Below are 22,285 nucleotides of genomic sequence, written 5' to 3'. Positions count from 1 at the left end.
TTTCTTCCCTGAAGCCTCATAATGTCTTCTGATTTCCTCCAAAAGTCTAAACCGACTTTTAAACACCGAATCTTTTCCTCATTGTTAAGGAGAGAAAATCATGAGATGTAAGTTTGGTGTTTTCTGTGATGGAGTGAAGACAGTCGACTTCTAAGCAGAACACCATAAAAATCTGTGATTTGAAACAAAGGTTGGAAGGAAAAATGTAATTAAATATGATATTTATTACATAAATAAGCCTTTAAAATAACGTAGTAACGGAGTTACAAACAGTTGGTTGGAGAACAAGGCAATTCACGTAAATCGTAGGGCGTTTCCTTCGTTCTGCTTCGCTCGCTGTCTGTAAAGAAATATTCAGGAAGATTAGTATCTTAAAGTCATGGTCATTTATGTAGAAGAATATACCCATCGGAATAATAACCCACTTAAAATTACCTTACAATTGAGCAACTGAGGTTTACATTAGTATCAGGAAGGAAATAAAAGGGCCGATACATCGAAACCGAACACCATCCTGAAATGAACGGTAAACCTAATATAAATTTGCTCGGTCGTAATATGGGAGACAATTCGTCATAAATATAATCACTCGAAACATTAATGTATAATTAGACGATTCTCTTACCCAAGTGTTAACGTGAATTTATGAATAAGCTAGAGTTACCAGTCCGAGAGCTAAATCACCTGAAAGGACAAGAGAATACGATATAGAAAACATATTGACCACAAAAAAAAACTATTACGAATCTTCATAAGATTAAAAATGACAGACAGGAAAAACTTTAATAGGCAACACAAGGCAATGAGAGTTCGCAATGATAACCTTAAAAATAAGCCCTATATATTCTTGGTACTCACCATTGTCGAACCATGCACAAAGGCGTTGCAGATGGATTTTGGCAGATTTTCACAAGAGGGTGACGTAGACCAGGGATCCCAATAAAAGCCTTTAGCCTAAGAAAGGCATGTCGGACAAATCAATAATGTGGAAACCTTTCCAGGTGAGTGAGGTCTCTATGTCTCTGTCTCTGACACTGTCGGACGGCCGGGCTGCCTGCCTCCTCGTCGGCGTTTTCGCTCGAGTAAAGCATATGGAAGGAGGAGGAGTTAGCAAACTATCCATCTTTAAAGACTGGACGGCAGGAAAGACAGTTTGATGGTACCAAGAGTAGGGCAATTGAAAATACCAAATTCTTAATAATTACTAGTCTTTCCTGTCGCCATGTGAAAATATGAAATGTCTTGTACAGTCCAGGGGCGAAGATGGGATTTTTTCAGAAATGAAAAAATTCCATCCTGAAACATATGTAACAAGGACAATTGTAAGAAAAAATACATTTAAGAAATGTAAAAATAATTAAATTAAATACAAGAAAATACAAATACTGAATAAAGATTAAAGCATCTGTCTTGTCCTTTCTTGGCTTAATATAGCAGCCTTTCTTTTGGGCCTTAAGGACGAAGTAACAGAATTACAAACATCAGGAGTAGCTGAATTGGTACTTCCTGTGTTTTCTAGTATTGGAATAATATCATTTACATGCAACCTTGATGTCTGGCCTGTTTTTCCCTTCTTAATAACAGCATGGGTAACTTCACCCAAATCATTCTTAAAAACTTCCAAAATTATGCCTAGAGGATAATTATTCCTTTTGGTATGTTCCTCCTTAATTAATACAACATCGCCAACCTTCAGTAATTTATGAGTAACGGGTCGATACCGCCCCTTTCTGTCAACTGCTTGCTGAATCAGAGTACCTAGAAATTCATTATGATAGGTCTCTATTAAAGTCTGCCTAATTTTACACAACTTTACGTAATTCTGAGAAATAGCTTGATTATCAGGGTCAAATTCTGGATCTTCAACTGAAAGAGGTTGAAGATTAGGGATAAGGTTTAGAGAAGTCAATTCATAGCCTCGCACGAGCTGTTCCGGCGTTATTGGTTCGGGCACATTGTCAGTCTCAGCACGAACAGCTTCTTTGAAGGCTATAGGTCGTCGATTAATGAGATGCACAATATTACAGACAAGAAATTCAAAGTCTACATACGTCAATATAAAATTCTTAATTGCTCCAAACATTAATCTTTTGACCATTTTTACACAGACTTCTACTAATGATCCTAATTCACTGCAGCCTTTGAAATATTGCTGAAAGGAGAGGGGTTTTACATTATTTTCCTCAAAATATAATTGCGTCTGAGGGTCACTAATGAAGGAAGTTATGGTATTACCTCCTGCCACCAACTGAGTCCCAAGATCACTAATACAAAGTTGAGGAGTCCCGTACTCAAAGCAGTGTAGCTGAAATGCTCTTAAAAATTCTGCAACATTCAAACTCCTGCAAATTTTGAGGTTAACTGCCCTAGACCAAGTACAGGTGATACATAGTAACCAAACCTTACGGGTCTCTTTTCCATCCTTCGTATTGAAGTGTCCTATATAATCCATAAATATGTTAGAAAAAGGAACCGTAGGAGGATCTGCTCTGAAGTCTCTGTAAAAGTTCTGATTTAACCTTATATAACGATTATTAAACCTACGACAATGAACACACTGTTTAAGAGCCTTTTTCACAACTGAGAAATGTTTAGGGATGTAATAATGCTTTTTGAGCTCTGTTAATACAGAATAACATCCTGAATGTAATAATTTGAGGTGTGCATCCCAAATAATTAGTTTGGTCAAATGACTGTCTGGGTGCAATAATAAAGGGTAATTTCCACTTAAGCCATAATTCCATTTTTTGAATTTACTCTTAACTCTCAGAAGACCCTGTGAATCTAAAAATACATTAAGTTGCGTTATAATAGGAGGAATGTCTTTTCTGGAATTAAGACCATGCTGTAGGTAAGAATATACCTCAGGATAATGCTTTCTTTGTTCATTGTTTAACAAGTAATTTATAGCCTGGGCAAAGTAATTAGCGACTGGTGAGCAAGCAATTTTCGCTTTCAGCTTCCACTTGTGCACCACTAAGAAAATTCTGCGAAAAATCAATACAAGTTTCCTGAAATTGGAATAATTATTAATATCAATAAGATTGTTAGCAACTTCCATAACCTGAGCTGTGGAAGGAGTTGCTTGAACCTCAGTGGGCATCTCAAATGCTGGTATGGTAGTTGACAATTCTGGAACTTCATTTATACTTAAATTTGGTCCTGAAAAAAAGCAAGAATTTTGCAACTGGTTGTATGACACACATCTGGTGATTATGTCCGCAGGATTGTTTTTCCCTGAAATAAAGCTAAATTTTATAGGAACCGTTTCACACATTCTTTGTATATTATGAAGTCTGTTTACGACGAATGGAGAATGTTTATTTAATTTGTCCAATTTCAAGGCAGCAGAATTCAGCCAATGTAAGGCACAGAGAGAATTAGTATATACGTAAATATTATTAACCTTTAAGGGTTTTAAGCAAGCAGATCCAGACAAATCTTTGTAAATCTCAAGAGCACACTCAACACTTAAATGTATTGCGTTAAGTTCCAGAGAGGGCATGGATTTACTCTTAAGTTGCTTATTTACAAGTCGGTTTTATGCATGTATAAAGCTTAAGCGATTGGATTCAATATGTTGTAAATAGAGTACACAACCAAATATGTCCTTACTATCTATCTATCTATAAACCAAGGCACTTCCCCCAGTTTTGGGGGGTAGCCGACACCAACAATGAAACAAAACAAAAAGGGGACCTCTACTCTCTATGTTCCTTCAGCCTAATCAGGGACTCAACCGAGTTCAGCTGGTACTGCTAGGGTGCCACAGCCCAACCTCCCACATTTCCACCACAGATGAAGCTTCATAATGCTGACTCCCCTACTGCTGCTACCTCCGCGGTCATCTAAGGCCCCGGAGGAAGCAGCAGGGCCTACTGGAACTGCGTCACAATCGCTCGCCATTCATTCCTATTTCTAGCACGCTCTCTTGCCTCTCCCACATCTATCCTCCTATCACCCAGAGCTTTCTTCACACCATCCATCCACCCAAACCTCGGCCTTCCTCTTGTACTTCTCCCCTCAACTCTCTCATTCATCACCTTCTTTAGCAGACAACCATTTTCCATTCTCTCAACATGGCCAAACCACCTCAACACATTCATATCCACTCTAGCCGCTAACTCATTTCTTACACCCGTTCTCTCCCTCACCACTTCGTTCCTAACCCTATCTACTCGAGATACACCAGCCATACTCCTCAGACACTTCATCTCAAACACATTCAATTTCTGTCTCTCCATCACTTTCATTCCCCACGACTCCGATCCATACATCACAGTTGGTACAATCACTTTCTCATATAGAACTCTCTTTACATTCATGCCCAACCCTCTATTTTTTACTACTCCCTTAACTGCCCCCAAAACTTTGCAACCTTCATTCACTCTCTGACGTACATCTGCTTCCACTCCACCATTTGCTGCAACAATAGACCCCAAGTACTTAAACTGATCCACCTCCTCAAGTAACTCTCCACTCAACATGACATTCAACCTTGCACCACCTTCCCTTCTCGTACATCTCATAACCTTACTCTTACCCACATTAACTCTCAACTTCCTTCTCTCACACACCCTTCCAAATTCTGTCACTAGTCGGTCAAGCTTCTCTTCTGTGTCTGCTACCAGTACAGTATCATCCGCAAACAACAACTGATTTACCTCCCATTCATGGTCATTCTCGCCTACCAGTTTTAATCCTCGTACAAGCACTTGAGCATTCACCTCTCTCACCACTCCATCAACATACAAGTTAAACAACCACGGCGACATCACACATCCCTGTCTCAGCCCCACTCTCACCGGAAACCAATCACTCACTTCATTTCCTATTCTAACACATGCTTTACTACCTTTGTATAAACTTTTCACTGCTTGCAACAACCTTCCACCAACTCCATATAACCTCATCACATCCCACATTGCTTCCCTATCAACTCTATCATATGCTTTCTCCAGATCCATAAACGCAACATACACCTCCTTACCTTTTGCTAAATACTTCTCGCATATCTGCCTAACTGTAAAAATCTGATTCATACAACCCCTACCTCTTCTAAAACCACCCTGTACTTCCAAGATTGCATTCTCTGTTTTATCCTTAATCCTATTAATCAGTACTCTACCATACACTTTTCCAACTACACTCAACAAACTAATACCTCTTGAATTACAACACTCATGCACATCTCCCTTACCCTTATATAGTGGTACAATACATGCACAAACCCAATCTACTGGTACCATTGACAACACAAAACACATATTAAACAATCTCACCAACCATTCAAGTACAGTCACACCCCCTTCCTTCAACATCTCAGCTTTCACACCGTCCATACCAGATGCTTTTCCTACTCTCGTTTCATCTAGTGCTCTCCTCACTTCCTCTATTGTTATCTCTCTCTCATTCTCATCTCCCATCACTGGCACCTCAACACCTGGAACAGCAGTTATATTTGCCTCCCTATTATCCTCAACATTCAGCAAACTTTCAAAATATTCCGCCCATCTTTTCCTTGCCTCCTCTCCTTTTAACAACCTTCCATTTCCATCTTTCACTGTCTCTTCAATTCTTGCGCCAGCCTTCCTTACTCTCTTCACTTCTTTCCAAAACTTCTTCTTATTCTCTTCATATGACTGACCCAATCCCTGACCCCACCTCAGGTCAGCTGCCCTCTTTGCCTCACGTACCTTGCGCTTTACTTCCACCTTTTTCTCTCTATATTTTTCATACTTCTCTTTACTATTACTCTGCAGCCATTCTTCAAAAGCCCTCTTTTTCTCTTCCACTTTCACCTTCACTCCTTCATTCCACCATTCACTGCCCTTCCTCATGCTGCCTCCAACAACCTTCTTGCCACATACATCACTTGCAATCCCAACAAAATTTTCTTTTACTAACTTCCATTCCTCCTCTAAATTACCAGTTTCTCTTACTCTCACCTCATCATATGCCATTTTCAACCTTTCCTGATATTTACTTTTTACCCCCGGTTTTATTAGCTCTTCAATCCTCACTACCTCCCTTTTACATCCACCTACTCTATTCCCCCACTCTTTTGCTACAACTAATTTTCCTTTCACCAAAAAATGATCAGACATACCGTTAGCCATACCCCTAAACACGTGCACGTCTTTCAATCTTCCAAACATTCTTTTGGTTACCAACACATAATCCATTAATGCCCTTTCTACTACTCTTCCATTTGCCACTCTTACCCATGTATACTTATTCTTATCTTTCTTTTTAAAGAAGCTAGCACCTATTACCATCTCTTGTTCAACACACATGTCTACCAGTCTCTCACCACTCTCATTTTCACCTGGTACGCCATACTTACCAATGACACCTTCTACCTCTCCAGCGCCCACTCTAGCATTTAAGTCACCCATAACAACTACATAATTCCTTCTACCCAGTCCTTCTACACACCTAGTTAAATCATTCCAGAACTCATTCCGATCTTCTTCACTTTTCTCACTACCTGGCCCATAAGCACTGACAAACGCCCAACATTCCCTACCCAACCTAACCCTTACCCACATTAACCTAGATGATATCTCCTTCCATTCCACTACTTTACCTGTCATCCATTCACTCAGCAATAACGCCACACCCTCTCTCGCTCTTCCCCTTTCAATCCCAGACACTCTACCAGACATTTCACCAAACATCACTTCACCCTTTCCTTTCATCTTTGTCTCACACAAGGCCAATACATCCATCCTTCTACTTCTAAACATACTTCCAATCTCACATCTTTTACTCTCTATCGTACTACATCCACGCACATTTAAACACCCCAAAACTAGAGTGCGGGGAGCAGTCACTCTCCCCCTTACTACCATCGGAAAAAATATAAATATCATAATTGCCATCTCGTGGACCAACACACCTAGCAATTTTTAAAGGAGGAGCTCTGTTGGTTTGCCTGCAAATATTAATCCATTCTCTCTGCAATTCTTGCGTTAATGGTTGATCCCAATGAAAATTCTTTTGACACTGTAATTGATGCATGAACAATCTACAGCGATTAAACAATGGCATATTAAAACCAAAAAGGTCAAACTGTGAAGCAATTGTCTGTAAAAGAGACCTTTTAGTATTAGCATTGGGATCAAGACAAATTGGTTTAGTGAAAATTTCGTCGGAACATCGGTCCCAGTTTAAACCAAACAACTTGTTACGTAAAGGCGTAGCTGTCTCGGCTTCGCGGTCCACTTCATCCTGTAAAGTCGAGTCATTAGTTACAACCTGCTGAATGTCAAATTTATAGGGATTGAATATATTTGAAAGCTGTTTATACGACCACTCTAACTCCTCTGAAGTGTTGGTAGTAATAGCCCCATTGTCCATATAAATCATGGAATAGATAGATTTCTTTAAATCTGCTATTCGTGAATCCTCTGAAGGTTGTAACACAAGTATATAATATAATGAAATCATCAATAAAAAGGGACTACATCTAAGGCCAAAAGGTAATCTTACATTCTTAAAAGCCAATAAGGAAAAATTGCCTTGATTCACATTTTTGTACCAAAAAAATAACAACTTAGACTGATCAGTTTCTGTTAAAGATAACATATTAAAGGCTTTCTTAGGGTCAAATATGAGTAACTTTTGGTCAAATCTAAGCTGTAAAAAGGAAGAGGACAATTTTTGGTTTAACGTAGGCCCTGAATACATGCACTGGTTATGTGACAAAGATATATTATTAGAAGAATCCCTAAGGTTAGACAAAAATACAATCCTACATTTGGTACTATCCCTATCCAGTTTAAAGATAGGCATGTGTGGTAAAAAAGAATGTTGAGGATTCTCACTTTTAAACACTTCTAAATCATAAAAGGGTTCAATTATGCCTGCCTTCAATTGCTCCTTAATTGTTTGGTCAACGAGCTGCAAACGTTCTGGATGTCGTTTAAGTCTCTTGAGGTTAGACCTTAATATCAACTTAGATAGATTTTCATTCTTTGAAAGTAAATGAGAAACTTTCCCATTCCACAGCAAGGGAACGATAATACGTCCATCAGACTCCCTACGACGAAGGGTTTTGATGGTAAATTCGACCAACTGGTTGTTAAGTTCAATACTTTCATCATTGTAGGAATTCTGATCGTAATTTTAGTAATAATTGCATTCAGTCTCTAGAAGTTGATCAGTGGCCTGTTGCAGTGGTTTCTCCATAAGCATACCTCTTTCATTTATTACAGAAAATGAACAGTTTACCTCAAAGTTAGTATTAATGTCATCATCGGCAAAAATATCAACTTTAGAGTTCAGCAGAAAGGAACTACTCTGGATATGAATAGCAGAACTACACTCAAATGGGTTACTAACAGCCGAGGTTTGCACTCTCGTATCAGCTAAATTATCAATATTCTTAATCATTAAATCAATGCTACCAGACAGCAAAATACCTGCATGACACTCTGTATACATCGATGAATTTATTCCTCCAAAAACTGTATCTGTACCTGCAATACAATAAGCGAAGTCTGTACCTAAAATGAGCTGAACATTATCAATTTCATGAGAACATTTATTAAGGAATTGATCAGCTAATTTAACACCTTGTGCCTGAAATTTATCAACTAATCTACCAAGCAGAGGTAATTTCAATGCTACATTAATGTTTGGTACAACCAAGCAATAAATTATAAAGGATTTATCTCCGATCGTAACAGGAACTTCAACAATTTCAGTAAAATACTCCTTGTTACCATTAAACCCATTAACTGTTAGCTTTACCTTTGAGTTAATGATTTTAAGATTATTCTCCTCCGCCAATTTCTTAGTGACAAACGTGCTCTGCGAACCACTGTCCTTCAGTCCTCTGTAAACAGTTCCCCCCAACTTTAAATGAAAAGGTGGGTAAAATGGAATCCCCTTGACAAGTAGGAAGTACGGCAACACCGCTGCTTATTTGAGAAGTTTCCACCTTGGATTTGCAGTTATTAATATTGTTAGAGTCTCTGTCTGGTGACTGACTCCTATCACATAGGTAAGTCATATGCCAGCTGTTACAATTTGAACAGCGTCTTTTGAATTTAAAACGACACTTACCGGAAACATGATTAAACTGGCCGCATTTTACACATCCATTTCTAGATTTTAAAATATGCACTTTATCTGTAGGAGAAAGAAAATTAGGGCACTTATGGATAAAGTGAAATTTATCAGTATTTCCAACCGCAGAACACAAGGAACACTGAGGCGAAGACCTGTCTTTATCATATGTTACTGCTTCCGCAGCCATGCTGGTAGTACTCTCTTTAGGAAGAGGGAGTGTTAATGTTTTGACACGTGAAGCTTTACATTTCAAGCTTTCAACACCTTTCCCGTCACTTTCGTACCTTTCGCAAGCTGCAAAGAAATGTGAAATAATGTCATTTAAGGAAGGATGAGTTTTTCTTGTAATATTAATAAAATGACGCTGAAAGCGACCATTTAAGCCGTGCCAAGCAAAATATCTGACAAATTCATCCGCTCCAATGTTAAAAGTCTTGACTGCTTCACATACTGATCGGAGGATGGAAATAAATGTAAAGGGGTCATCACCCTCTCTTAGACTTAACTCCGTAATTTTCCTAATTGCATTGTTTTTACAAACCTCCTTAGAAGCAAAGGCGGAAATCAATAATTCTTTGGCATCTACATAACGCTGTTTGTCAGCTTCCAGAGAACATAATAAAGTCTTTGCTCGACCGTCTATCTGTTGCTTCAGCAATAAAAGTAAATCTCTATCAGGATACTGAAATACATTAGTTGTAGCCTCAAACTCTGCTATAAATTTCAATAAATCTTCTCCTTCTTTACCTGTAAACTTAGGAAGAGGAGCCACGTCGGGAATATTAGAACCATTATTACCCCTGGAAATCTCAAGTAATGGTAAACAATACTCAATTTTATCTGAATAATCCTGGCAACTTGTTAATTCTGGCTCTAACTCTGCTTCATCAGATACGTCAGGAAATTTCTTCAAGAGGATTTGATCATCTAGCTCTGACAACTTGTTTCTATAATTAACAAGAAGACCTTTAATAGCTAACTTTTCTTCTTGTGTAAGGGCAGAATAGGTGTCAGACCTATTGAATTGTTCGGTGACTTTTCTCCGAATGACTTTTCGTTGTCCAATCAGTACCTGTAAGTTAGCCATTATAACAAACGTACAACAAATGCAAAATAATAAAATGTTAACTTTCTGAAAAGGAAAAATATATTTATTTCAATAAAATGTTAATATCCTGGAAAGGAAAATGTCAATGTCCTGCAAAAAGAAATATGAGAGACTATTGGGAGCCCCAGTCGTGGTCAATTCTCTACTGGATCATCTGCACCATCATTAAGCACCTTTCATTGTGTTGCCCCACGTTGGGCGCCATAAGCAGAACACCATAAAAATCTGTGATTTGAAACAAAGGTTGGAAGGAAAAATGTAATTAAATATGATATTTATTACATAAATAAGCCTTTAAAATAACGTAGTAACGGAGTTACAAACAGTTGGTTGGAGAACAAGGCAATTCACGTAAATCGTAGGGCGTTTCCTTCGTTCTGCTTCGCTCGCTGTCTGTAAAGAAATATTCAGGAAGATTAGTATCTTAAAGTCATGGTCATTTATGTAGAAGAATATACCCATCGGAATAATAACCCACTTAAAATTACCTTACAATTGAGCAACTGAGGTTTACATTAGTATCAGGAAGGAAATAAAAGGGCCGATACATCGAAACCGAACACCATCCTGAAATGAACGGTAAACCTAATATAAATTTGCTCGGTCGTAATATGGGAGACAATTCGTCATAAATATAATCACTCGAAACATTAATGTATAATTAGACGATTCTCTTACCCAAGTGTTAACGTGAATTTATGAATAAGCTAGAGTTACTAGTCCGAGAGCTAAATCACCTGAAAGGACAAGAGAATACGATATAGAAAACATATTGACCACAAAAAAAAACTATTACGAATCTTCATAAGATTAAAAATGACAGACAGGAAAAACTTTAATAGGCAACACAAGGCAATGAGAGTTCGCAATGATAACCTTAAAAATAAGCCCTATATATTCTTGGTACTCATCATTGTCGAACCATGCACAAAGGCGTTGCAGATGGATTTTGGCAGATTTTCACAAGAGGGTGACGTAGACCAGGGATCCCAATAAAAGCCTTTAGCCTAAGAAAGGCATGTCGGACAAATCAAAAATGTGGAAACCTTTCCAGGTGAGTGAGGTCTCTGTGTCTCTGTCTCTGACACTGTCGGACGGCCGGGCTGCCTGCCTCCTCGTCGGCGTTTTCGCTCGAGTAAAGCATATGGAAGGAGGAGGAGTTAGCAAACTATCCATCTTTAAAGACTGGACGGCAGGAAAGACAGTTTGATGGTACCAAGAGTAGGGCAATTGAAAATACCAAATTTTTAATAATTACTAGTCTTTCCTGTCGCCATGTGAAAATATGAAATGTCTTGTACAACTTCTGTACTCGCTGAGACAGGGATGGATCCGGTAGCGGTACGAATTTTAATCGTAGTTCCAATGCCAGAGGGAACCACACGCTATTTGGCCACTTGTGGGCCACTATTGCAGCTTTCCCTTTGAAGAATCTCAGCATATCGAGGACCTTCAAAAGGAGGTGTGCGGAGGGAACAGATAGATACTGGACCATCTGTTCCAGTCCAGGGACATAGCGTCCACTGCCTCCGCTAACCGATCCTCGTAAGGGGACACATAACGAACTATTTTCTTGTTGCCTTTCGTCGCAAAGAGGTCTATCTGCAGCTCTGGGACTTGACTCGAGATGAAGGAGAACGATCCTGCATCAAGTGACCATTCTAACTCTATAGGTGTAAAACTAGATAGAGCGTCCGCTGTCACATTGCGGAACCCTTGAATGTGAACTGCTGACAGGTGCCATTTCTTCGTGCGTTTTCTCCAGACTCCTGTTGCATCCTTAAACTGTGCTCTTAGCACTGGATCTGTTATCGAAGCAAACTGTAGAGAGCCCAGCACTCTCTCCTGTTTGCGTCTTGATATCCGTTTGGATTTTTATAGTCTCTTGACAGATCCTGCTATTTCTTTCCTCTTCTTACTAGGAATGGAAAGCCGATGTGACTCCAAATTCCAGTGGATTCCCAACCACCGAAAATTTTTGAGCTGGAGAAAGACGAGACTTTTTTTATGTTGATCTTGAATCCCAGATGTTCCAGGAACTGGATCCCTACCTTAGAAGCTTGCATGCATTCTGTCCTGGATGCTGCCCACACCAGCCAGTCTTCCAAGTAGGCTACTACTTGGACCCCCTTTAGGCGTAATTGATGGACGGCTGCGTTTGCGAGATTCGTGAAAATCCTTGGGGCTATGTTTAGCCCGAAAGGCATGGTTCTGAAGGCGTAAAGTTATCAATGTAACTTGAAGCCTAGGTAGGGGGAGAGGTGACGATTAATTGGAACGTGCCAATAAGCAACAAACAAGTCTATAGACACAGCATATGCCCTTTTGGGCAGTAGGGTCCTTATGTGTTGAAGTGTGAGCATTCAGAACTTGTAGTCCACTATGAACTTGTTGAGTGGCGACGAGTCTAGAATGATTCTGAGTTTTTCTGAGTCCTTCTTTGGAACACAAAACAGCCTTCCTTGGAATTTGATGGACTTAATCTTCCGGATTACTCTTTTGTCTATGAGCTCTCGGACATATTCTTCCAGAGCGGGGGTTGAGTGTTGAAAGAATTGAGGAAATTGAGGTGGAGGACTGCTCCAGCTCCAACCTAGTCCATTCATATTTAGGCTGTGAGCCCAGGGATTGAAGGTCCAGCGATCCCTAAAAAGCTGTAATCTCCCTCCTACTGGAAGTATCTACTTCTGCTGTTGTGGACCTGAGGCCTTGCCTCCTTGACCGCGTCCTCCCCTGGATCCCCTTCCTCTTGAAGGGCGTCTAGAAGAACCTTTGGCTGTTCCTCTGGCTCTCGAACGAAAGGAAGAAGTCTGCCTTTCGGAGGCTGGGTTAAGAACTGGCGACTGTGTCGCCGTTTGTTGAGGTACCAGCTGGTACGTGGTTGGAGGTTGTGCCCCTATCTGAGGCACCACGGTCACAGGAAGTTGTTGTTGATGTTGCTGTCGGTAGGGTTAACCGGCCGAGAGGATGGCCTAGGCCTTTTTGTCTTCCTCTTGGGTTGGGACTCTCATCCGGAGAAGACTTTCTCTTAAGATCTAGGCCCCACTTTTTGAGAAGGTTCTCTTTGGCGGCCTTGTCTACTACCTCTTTAACCACTTCATTGGGAAAGAGGTCTTTACCCCAAATACGAGAGGAGATCAGTTTCCTCGGTTCGTGCCTCACCGCAACCGAGGTGAACACGAACTCTCTACAGTCTCTCCTAGCTTTAATAAAGCTATAGAAATCCTTCGTAATTTTGGCCAGATGGGTTTTGGCCACAACCATGAACATATCCTGGTTCTTGGGGTCACTTGCCATCGTTTCTAGTGTCGTTTGCAACGACATCGATGCCGCAAGTCTTTCCTTTGTCTCTTGCTCTCTACGCAAGAGAACCTCCGACAGTTTTGGAAGCGCCTCACCGAACTGGCATTCAGCAATATCAGCTTCCAGTTTCCTGACTGAGAAGGTAAGGTGTACGTCCTTCCAGTCTTCTTGGTCCAAGTTTAAGGTCAGAGATAACGGCTTGCACTCCTCCAAGGAGGGGCATGGTTTCGCTGCCTCCACCGCTTTTAAGGCAGCCTTAAATCACTTTTTCAAGAAGGGAAAGGCTCTGGTAGGAGAGGCCACAAAGGAGGGAAGTTTCTTACTCATGGCGGGCACCTTAGAGTTAGTGAAACCCCTCTCTTTCATCGAGCTCGTTAGTAACGTCTGAGCTTTACTATTGTCAAAAACTATGACCTCCGGCTCCGTCTCCTCCTTTAAGGCTGGCTCCTTCCTAAGACGGACATAGCAGTCCGGATAAGAATCTTTGTTGGGCCAAAATTCCACTTCTTCCAGGGGAATTGCTCCCAACTTTTCTGAGATCACGATCTCCCCGGTTGTCATTGGCATGTGTTCGGCATACCTCCAAGGATTGGTATCTGAGCACAAAGGAAGATCCTTCACGCTGAGCCGCTTCTGGTGCCCACGTGATGCTGCAAGTCTACGTAACTCCAGTTTCTTTGCAGCTTCCTTCTCATCATTCTTCCTTTGAATTTGTTGGATCATCTCAACAATGGAAGAAAAAGTCCTTCCCAGTTCATCTGGGATAGCAGACGATGTAGAAGGAACAGGTTCTGGGTCCGGAACCGACGTAACCGACACTTCGTCGATTTCTTGCTCTTCTGCTTGAGGAGTGTGGAACAGCTCCTCCTCTTGACCTTCTCCTAGAAGGTCTTTGTCAGTAGAATCAGACACCTCCGACATCCTATCGTCCAATTGGATGTCTTGAAGGGCGGCTGAGACTTCAGAATCTACCGGATTCTGGGCAATTGGTATCTCCACCTGAGGCTGGGGGATGATTGCATCAGCCAGGGAAAAGGTAGGCCTTCATCTTCTCATTTGGAAGGTAGGGACCAGAGGTGTTTTTCAAGAAACCCCTCACCCAGGATCGTAATGTTTCCCTGGCAGCATCCCTTGACTCCGTTAACTTAGGGTCGTCAAAAGCCTCGGTAATCAGGTTAGAACAAACTGTACAAACCTGAGGGTCCCAATAGCGGAGAACACCTCTGGAGGCTGCGCATGCTACGTGCCCCCTGCAATATTGACGTCCACAGAAGTTCTTACTGTGGACATTACAGAACACACTCCCTACTTCGGATGGTCCTCCTGTAAAGAGAAGAAAAATCCATGAGTATCAAGTGAAGGCTTTCACTTATATTGAGACATTTAGCTTATATAGAAAAGCTATAAAAGTTAGAAGGAAAGACACATACTTGTATTTCCTGCCCAGTCAATTGCTGAAACCTCCCGAGATATGAAAACTAAGGTTAATTCTATTCTAGAATACCTTACGTAATTTCCTAAATGGAAATTTAAGGTGCAGTTCACACCTTGAGATAAAGTTTTAATATACGGGATAGAAAGAATATAGAAAGAACTTACTTTCTATATATTGTATGGTGTCAACAAAAGGCTGTACAAGATAACATAAAGTATGATGAAGAACTTTTAGTGTTATCACAAGCTCTGTACAGCAGATTCTGCTAATGCAGTGTGTACTACACAACGAATACAGCAACTACTGTACATCGCATGCTGTTGTGACGGCTAGCACGCGCCGGTACGTGCCGGCGTGTGCCTGCACGTGCCGGCCGGCAACTACCCCTGTATAGTTCAAAGATATACTATCTTTAACTAATAGGCGGCAGCCCACTGATTCGCGACTGTGTGCCGGCCGGCAATCATTGCCAGCCGACGGCTGAAAACACTAAAACCCGGCTGCCGGCCGCTAATCGTAGTAGCCAGCAGATTCGGCTGTGTTTCCCCTGCCGGCAGGCAAAGGTAATAAAACCCGTGCTCGCCGACAGTAACCAAGAACCAGAGAACCTCCACCTGCCCGGCTGTCGGCTGTTAAGCCGGCAGCCGGGTTAGGGGTGCAACACAATAGTCAGAGAAACAGTATGGATGTAAGGTTATAAGGCGGCATTGCTATACGACCTTCCATCCAGAAAGAGTGAACTTATGGAAGGGGAGAATGTAACATTAAGGCTTCCAAAGAATCCATAGTCTGCCGGGCTCTACCGACGGACATGGAAGGGAGACCAAGGGAGATCTGGGGTTCACTCTGCAAAGAATAAAGGGTCTCTGCCGGCCGACACTTAGTGCCAGCCGGCAGAGAGCTGAGCCTGTCCTCCATCCTAACCTATACTAGGTACGGAAGTAGGACTGCGGCCAAAAGAAAATAAAAGAAAGAGAGGTGGGGAAGGGATAAGGGTCCTATAGACTTCGTTCTAGCAGGAAACACACTCAGCAGTTAGGGAAGCTCATCCTAACCAAGAGTTGTCTATTAGGGAGGAAGACTGGTAATATTTGCTAACCTCCTCCCAACCAGAAATAAGTTAGGTGAAGTTATTTCGCCGGGCAACAGAGAAAACTCATTCTCCAGCTTGAGGAAAACAACACAGGACAGTCTGCTAGGCCACTAGAGGAAGGAATCATCCTTCCAACATGGATTAGGGAAGCAAAGCTTTCTGTGTCTGCCCCTAACCTAGCAAAGGAGACTTTCTCTATGCTAGGAAGAAGCAGACCACAGACTAGAAACTCCAATGTCCTGCCCTAATCCAAAAAACCAGTCACTCTGGTTATCAGGTCAGGACAGACATATCCTAGAATAGTTATACCGAATTATTATAAAGGTAGAACCACTACGATTAAGCCGAAGGATTACAGATGGAGAGAGGGATTGAACTTAGCCTCCGGAGGAGAAAAGAACAATCCTGGATGAGCGAAAGTATACTACTGTACCTAGAATACTAGACTAGGTAAGATGAGAATCAATTACCTAAATCACCGAAACTCTCGTATACAATCTTGGAAAAAACATTCAACAATATCTTACATGCATAAAATATTTGCCTATAGCTTCAATGATATAACATTCGGAAAAACTTATATCATGCATGAAAGTACTAGTGCTAGACGTCTAGGCTACGAAGCCTCACGAAGGGCAAGATCGGTACCTCGACCCATGTAGAAATCACCGAGCTAAAACTGACGGTATAATATAAGCATTCCTAGCGGAGCGAAATAGCTAAATTATTAAAGCGTAACAAACCGGGAATGTCGCTCCAGCTAACTAAATGACCCATAAGAGCGAGCGATAGCATCCAGGATGAATCCGGTAGGCAACAGCTCTTGTTTACATTAAAATCACTTTTGATTTAATTCAAAACGATAAGAGCTTACATTTATACATAGTAAAGATAATACTCAACTTCCTAGAGGCAGATGAGGCCGGAGAAGTCATCAAAATGTTGAATTAAATCCAAAATAACAAGAGAACACAAGGGAAAACACCGAGTAGTTGAGCTACACGAAAAAGGAATAAAGAGGGTGCTACCGCCTTCATCAGATACACACTGGAAACGGAATAGGAGAGATGCCTTATGAGCGGCTCTCTTTTCATTCTCGTTTCAGGTTCTTGTCACTATTCCCCCTCGAAGCGTTAACACTGTTCGGGGCGAAGATAGCTATGAGACGTGTCAAGAATACGTCCTCTGATATTATGCGATATCCCTCTGAGATTATTTAGGGATATTCGCTCCAGGAGTTAGAATTCTGGATACCTTAAGGTAAAATTCTCTGGGTATATCACTGTAGTCAAATATACCCTAGAAAGCTTCCTAATAGGAACTTCCATCAGGACGACATGGCCTGAGCCCCTCCCCCCCAAAAAAAATATATATATATATATACATATATATATATATATATATATATATATATATATATACATATATATATATATATATATATATATATATATATATATATATATATATATATATATATGTATGTATATATATATATAAATATATATATATATATATATATATATATATATATATATATATATATATATATATATATATATATTTATATATATATATATATATATATATATATATATATACATATATATATATATATATATATATATATATATATACATATATATACATATATATATATATATATATATATATATATATATATATATATATATATATATATATGTATATATATACATATATACATATATACATATATATATATATATATATATATATATATATATATATATATATATATATATATATATATATATATATATATGTACGTATGTATATATATATATATATATATATATATATATATATATATATATATATATATATATATATATATATATATATATATATATATATATATATATATATGTGTGTGTACATATATATATATATATATATATATATATATATATATATATATATATATATATATATATATATATATATATATATATATATATATATATATACATATACAGCATGTCATTGAACAATGAAATGGAATTCATATTCGAGAAAACAAACCTTGAGGACTTTTTGGAAATTATACAAACATCCAAAGCAAGACAAAAAAAAAATATAGCATATGCTAGAAACCGATGCAAAACGCATATAGTAAAGTTATGTTGTACCGATTGTGGGCTGAGTGTTTCTTGAAGACGAAGTAACCTCTGATATTGGATTCATTTAATCCGATGTTTCTTAACTCGGGTTTAAAATGTTTCTGCTATAATTTTTTTTTTAAACCCTAATCGAATGTTCTTATTTTATTCTATATGTATTTGTAATCTTAATATCCGCAAACTGAATTAGCACTTATTCATTGATAATATATTATTTTCTGTTATTAACGGATTATTTTTAATGTGTGATTTGAATCTTTTTGCAAGCTGATAAAAAAATTATTAATTAAAATATATTCTTACTTTAATTATTGAAACTATTTCTTTTTTAGTACCGACAGATACATGATGGAATTCATTTATATTTAAGAACAGGTGCGCTTAGAACGATGTACCTTCGAATAATCAAAGGTTTTGTTTTGATTTTAGTAAGTGAAACATAGAACGTGGATTTCTGAAGGGTTGTCTCCACTTTACAAGGGTGATTTTTGCCTATCAGAAGGCCGTGATATGTGTAGAATTCATCTCCAGCCTCTATAATGCCCCCCCCCCCCCCCCCTGGTCATCAACGCCCCCCTTATGTTAATAGTAAAAATACGAAATATCATTAGTAATTGTCTAATTTTTATAGTTTACCCCTTAAAAACTGTTCAAAGTCGTTTTCTCATATCAAAGACATCAAAGAAAATGAGTTCAGGGGTGACTATGATTTTTTATCCAATATTTTTGTCATCAGACAAAAATTGTAATTTCTCGTTTTTTCTTTTTCGGGAGAGGGGTGTATTTCTTTGCTTGTCCTGCTCTTATGCCTTAAGTAATATAATATTTAGATATTTTAGGCCATCAAGTGACATAATACCTACAAAAACACGGAAGGTTTTTTCCTTAAATCGAGATTTTAATTTTTGGTGAATATTTATTTCTAGGTATCCCTCCATCACCAGCCGGGCTTTCACTAAAGATATTGCTCGTTTTTTTCTTGCTGTGTGCTTATTTACTATTCGATTTTGATAAAACTTTGTGTGCTTGTTCCAGGTGGATGAACAAACATAATAACAGAGCGAATATCAATTCAAGACAGTAGTTTCTCACTGGTCACCAAATAACTTTTAAGTCGCTAGCTCCGATTTTCACATTTTTATTCATAAAATCCTTTATTTTCCCTGTAGGATAATAAAACTTACAGAGGATATGCCTTATTACAGTGCTAATAATGCCTGAAAATTTCATTAGCGTGTCTTGATTAGTGTATTTTTGGGAAATATTTTTTACGATTGGCACCCATTCAGGGTGGCCCATCATGGAGCCTACCCGTTTTTCTTCATGTGGACACAATTTAATGTTATATCTCGTCCTTGCTACTTATTCGGTATCAATGTTTCACATAGCTCTCCTCATTTCGAGTTTATTTGCGTTTTAACATTGATACTTAATGTTTTGAAGGATGTTAGCGATGTTTCAACATTACAGATAGGACGAAGGGTTAATACATGCTAATCTTTGGTAAAAATAGGTAGAATTTACAGTATTCAATAGAATCTTCATTGACTAAGAGACATACAAATTGCCATTTAAAAGTCTCCTTTGATAACGAAAAAAATATTAATGAGACAATATATAGTTTTTCAATCTACACATTTTAATTATTTATTTTATTATTGCAGATTTCTATCATTTTACAATTCAAAACAAAAGATTTCGTTTATGGCCTGATGGGTAATTTATTATAAGTCAACGCATATTAGTTAAAATATCTGCATAAAAAAAGCTATGGCCATAAAATTATTATATTTGGTTATCGAAAGGACCATTTTCATTGATGTACTATAAGTACGAGAGTGCCAATGTAACAGAGGATTGAAGATATTTCTTCAAAATTTTAGTTCCTTTTTTCCTTCTCCTCTTCAAATACCCATCTTTCAATAAAGATGAAGTTGTCTCTGTTTATGACCAGCTTTGTTGCACGGCTGTGAAGAGTAGGATGCTATTCCTACATAGGTCGGAAATCAAGAGTTGGTGATTTTTCTCAAAGGATATAATTTGTTGAATACACAAAATCCTCCATCGTTCGCTCTCCTTCCTCCTTCCATTACAGAGTGTTTCTCCTTCAGGAGCATTATTAAACTTCTCCCATGGTTTATGTAACGCCTCACTTTTTATTTAATGCAAGTTTTGCTGGTAGGGGTTTCAACGGAAAGCCTGGAGCTATCAATTAGTTAATTCATATAGAAATAAGACATAAAAACCAGTGTACTCTTTGCGAATGGAGAGGTATAAGGAAATATTCACATCTAAAAAGGTACAGGACCAAAATTTAGGTTACGGTGTAACGAACTGGTAAACGCTGGGAATATATTTTATTTACAAGAACAAAATCTTGTTTATCTTATGAATTGAAAACTTATAATTATCATTCTATATATTAACTTCTATTTCAAAGGTATAGTGGCCTTATACATGAAATAAACAAAAATACCTAAGACGCCGGGGGTTCATGTTTGGTAACCAAAATACAGCTGTCAGATGCGAGGTAATGGTGCTTTGGAGGCAAAAAATCCTTTAATGAATTCAACATCCGTGATACTCTTCTCTCTTTTTTCCCCAAATTCTCAATAGATGACTGGATGAGATCTTGAGAAACGGAATATAAATAGAGAAAAGATTTCAAAAAAGGTAAAAAACTTTATTCATAAACTTTATCACGATTTACGCTAAATTTGGTTTCTATTTTCTCAGGTCCCTGAAGAAATGATCCTTTTCAGAAATGGAAGCAAAAATATATTGGAATGAAAATGAAAAAATCAGAAGAGGCTGAATGAAGACACAGCAATTTATATTCAGTTAACGAAGAGGCACTGTGAAACATTATATTATTCGTACCCTTAGTAAATGTGGCGTAAGGGAAATGGGTTACGTGGGAGAGAGGAAATCATTAAAAATATTTATGTAAATTGCTTGATGTGGCAGAGAATTTCAAAGATATGGAAAATTAGTAGTCAGAGAGTATTCGAGTATTCAACGAACATATTTTGTTGAAATAGATAGCAAAGACAATATTTACTTCATTCAATACTACTAAAAAAATCAAGAATGAATTATAATATTGTTTCGATTACGATAACGGACAAGGAATAAGATCTAGTGAACAGCAAATCACGTATACAATTTAAAAGGAAAGGTTAATAATTTGATAATCAAATAATAATAATAATAATAATAATAATAATAATAATAATAATAATAATAATAATAATAATAATAATAATAATAATAATAATTATTATCATTATTATTATTATTATTATTATTATTATTATTATTATTATTATTATTATTATTATATCAACATTATTATTATTATTATTATTATTATTATTATTATTATTATTATTATTATTATTATTATTATTATTATTATTATTATTAGTAATAATAATAATAATAATAATATTATTATTATTATTATTACCAAACGAGTAAATTTGCTAACGCCATGATTTAAGCTCAACTATTACAGATATAGCATGAATAGATTCGGGAGGGAAATATATAATGAATATTGAATCCAATTAATAAACCTATTATTAGAGTAAATATAATGATATCAAAATTCGTGATAAACAGAAACTCAAATTTAAATTCTATTTTTCAAACATATAATAAAAAATGTTAAAACCTTTAGAGTAAAGAAACTCAGAAAACTTCTCAACTGAAGAAATGTGTCATATTATTGAAATAATGTCCCAGTCAATGAATCTGGGAACTGCTTCATTAAGTGCGTACATTAAAATTCCATGGACAATTCCTTATGGCCAATAAGAAATCTTATTAAGATTATTTCTTTAATTTTATCTTTCTGTTTTGATGACTTCTATAAAAAAACAATTGGTTTTCCTTGCTTCAATTTATTATTGTCAGATTCATTATTCCACATAATGCATTATTATGGTAACATAAATCTTTAACACGGAGTTCAGTGCCATGATATGGTGACTCTATTGCTAATTTAACAACAACACCCGCTTCTTCAAAAACAACAACTCCAACATGGCTATGCAATATGCATATTTTGATATCTATCACTTAGAAATATTTGTCAGAAGCTT

At 37.8% G+C, this 22,285-nt stretch overlaps 2 long non-coding RNA genes across 2 annotated transcripts; both read right to left on the bottom strand.

Annotated features, from left to right (window-relative positions):
• Positions 1-199: 199 nt before the first annotated feature.
• Positions 200-2,428, bottom strand: LOC137656003 (uncharacterized). The gene is made up of 4 exons (XR_011046904.1): positions 859-2,428; positions 626-684; positions 436-514; positions 200-340 (listed from the first exon to the last, which is right to left on the bottom strand). It is a non-coding gene; the product is annotated as an uncharacterized lncRNA (long non-coding RNA).
• An 8,020-nt stretch (positions 2,429-10,448) lies between these two features.
• Positions 10,449-11,256, bottom strand: LOC137656002 (uncharacterized). The gene is made up of 3 exons (XR_011046903.1): positions 10,865-11,256; positions 10,675-10,753; positions 10,449-10,579 (listed from the first exon to the last, which is right to left on the bottom strand). It is a non-coding gene; the product is annotated as an uncharacterized lncRNA (long non-coding RNA).
• Positions 11,257-22,285: the final 11,029 nt, after the last annotated feature.

Source organism: Palaemon carinicauda, chromosome 17, assembly GCF_036898095.1.
Source record: "Palaemon carinicauda isolate YSFRI2023 chromosome 17, ASM3689809v2, whole genome shotgun sequence".
Lineage (NCBI taxonomy): Eukaryota > Metazoa > Arthropoda > Malacostraca > Decapoda > Palaemonidae > Palaemon > Palaemon carinicauda.
This window is presented reverse-complemented; position numbering and strand designations above follow the sequence as displayed.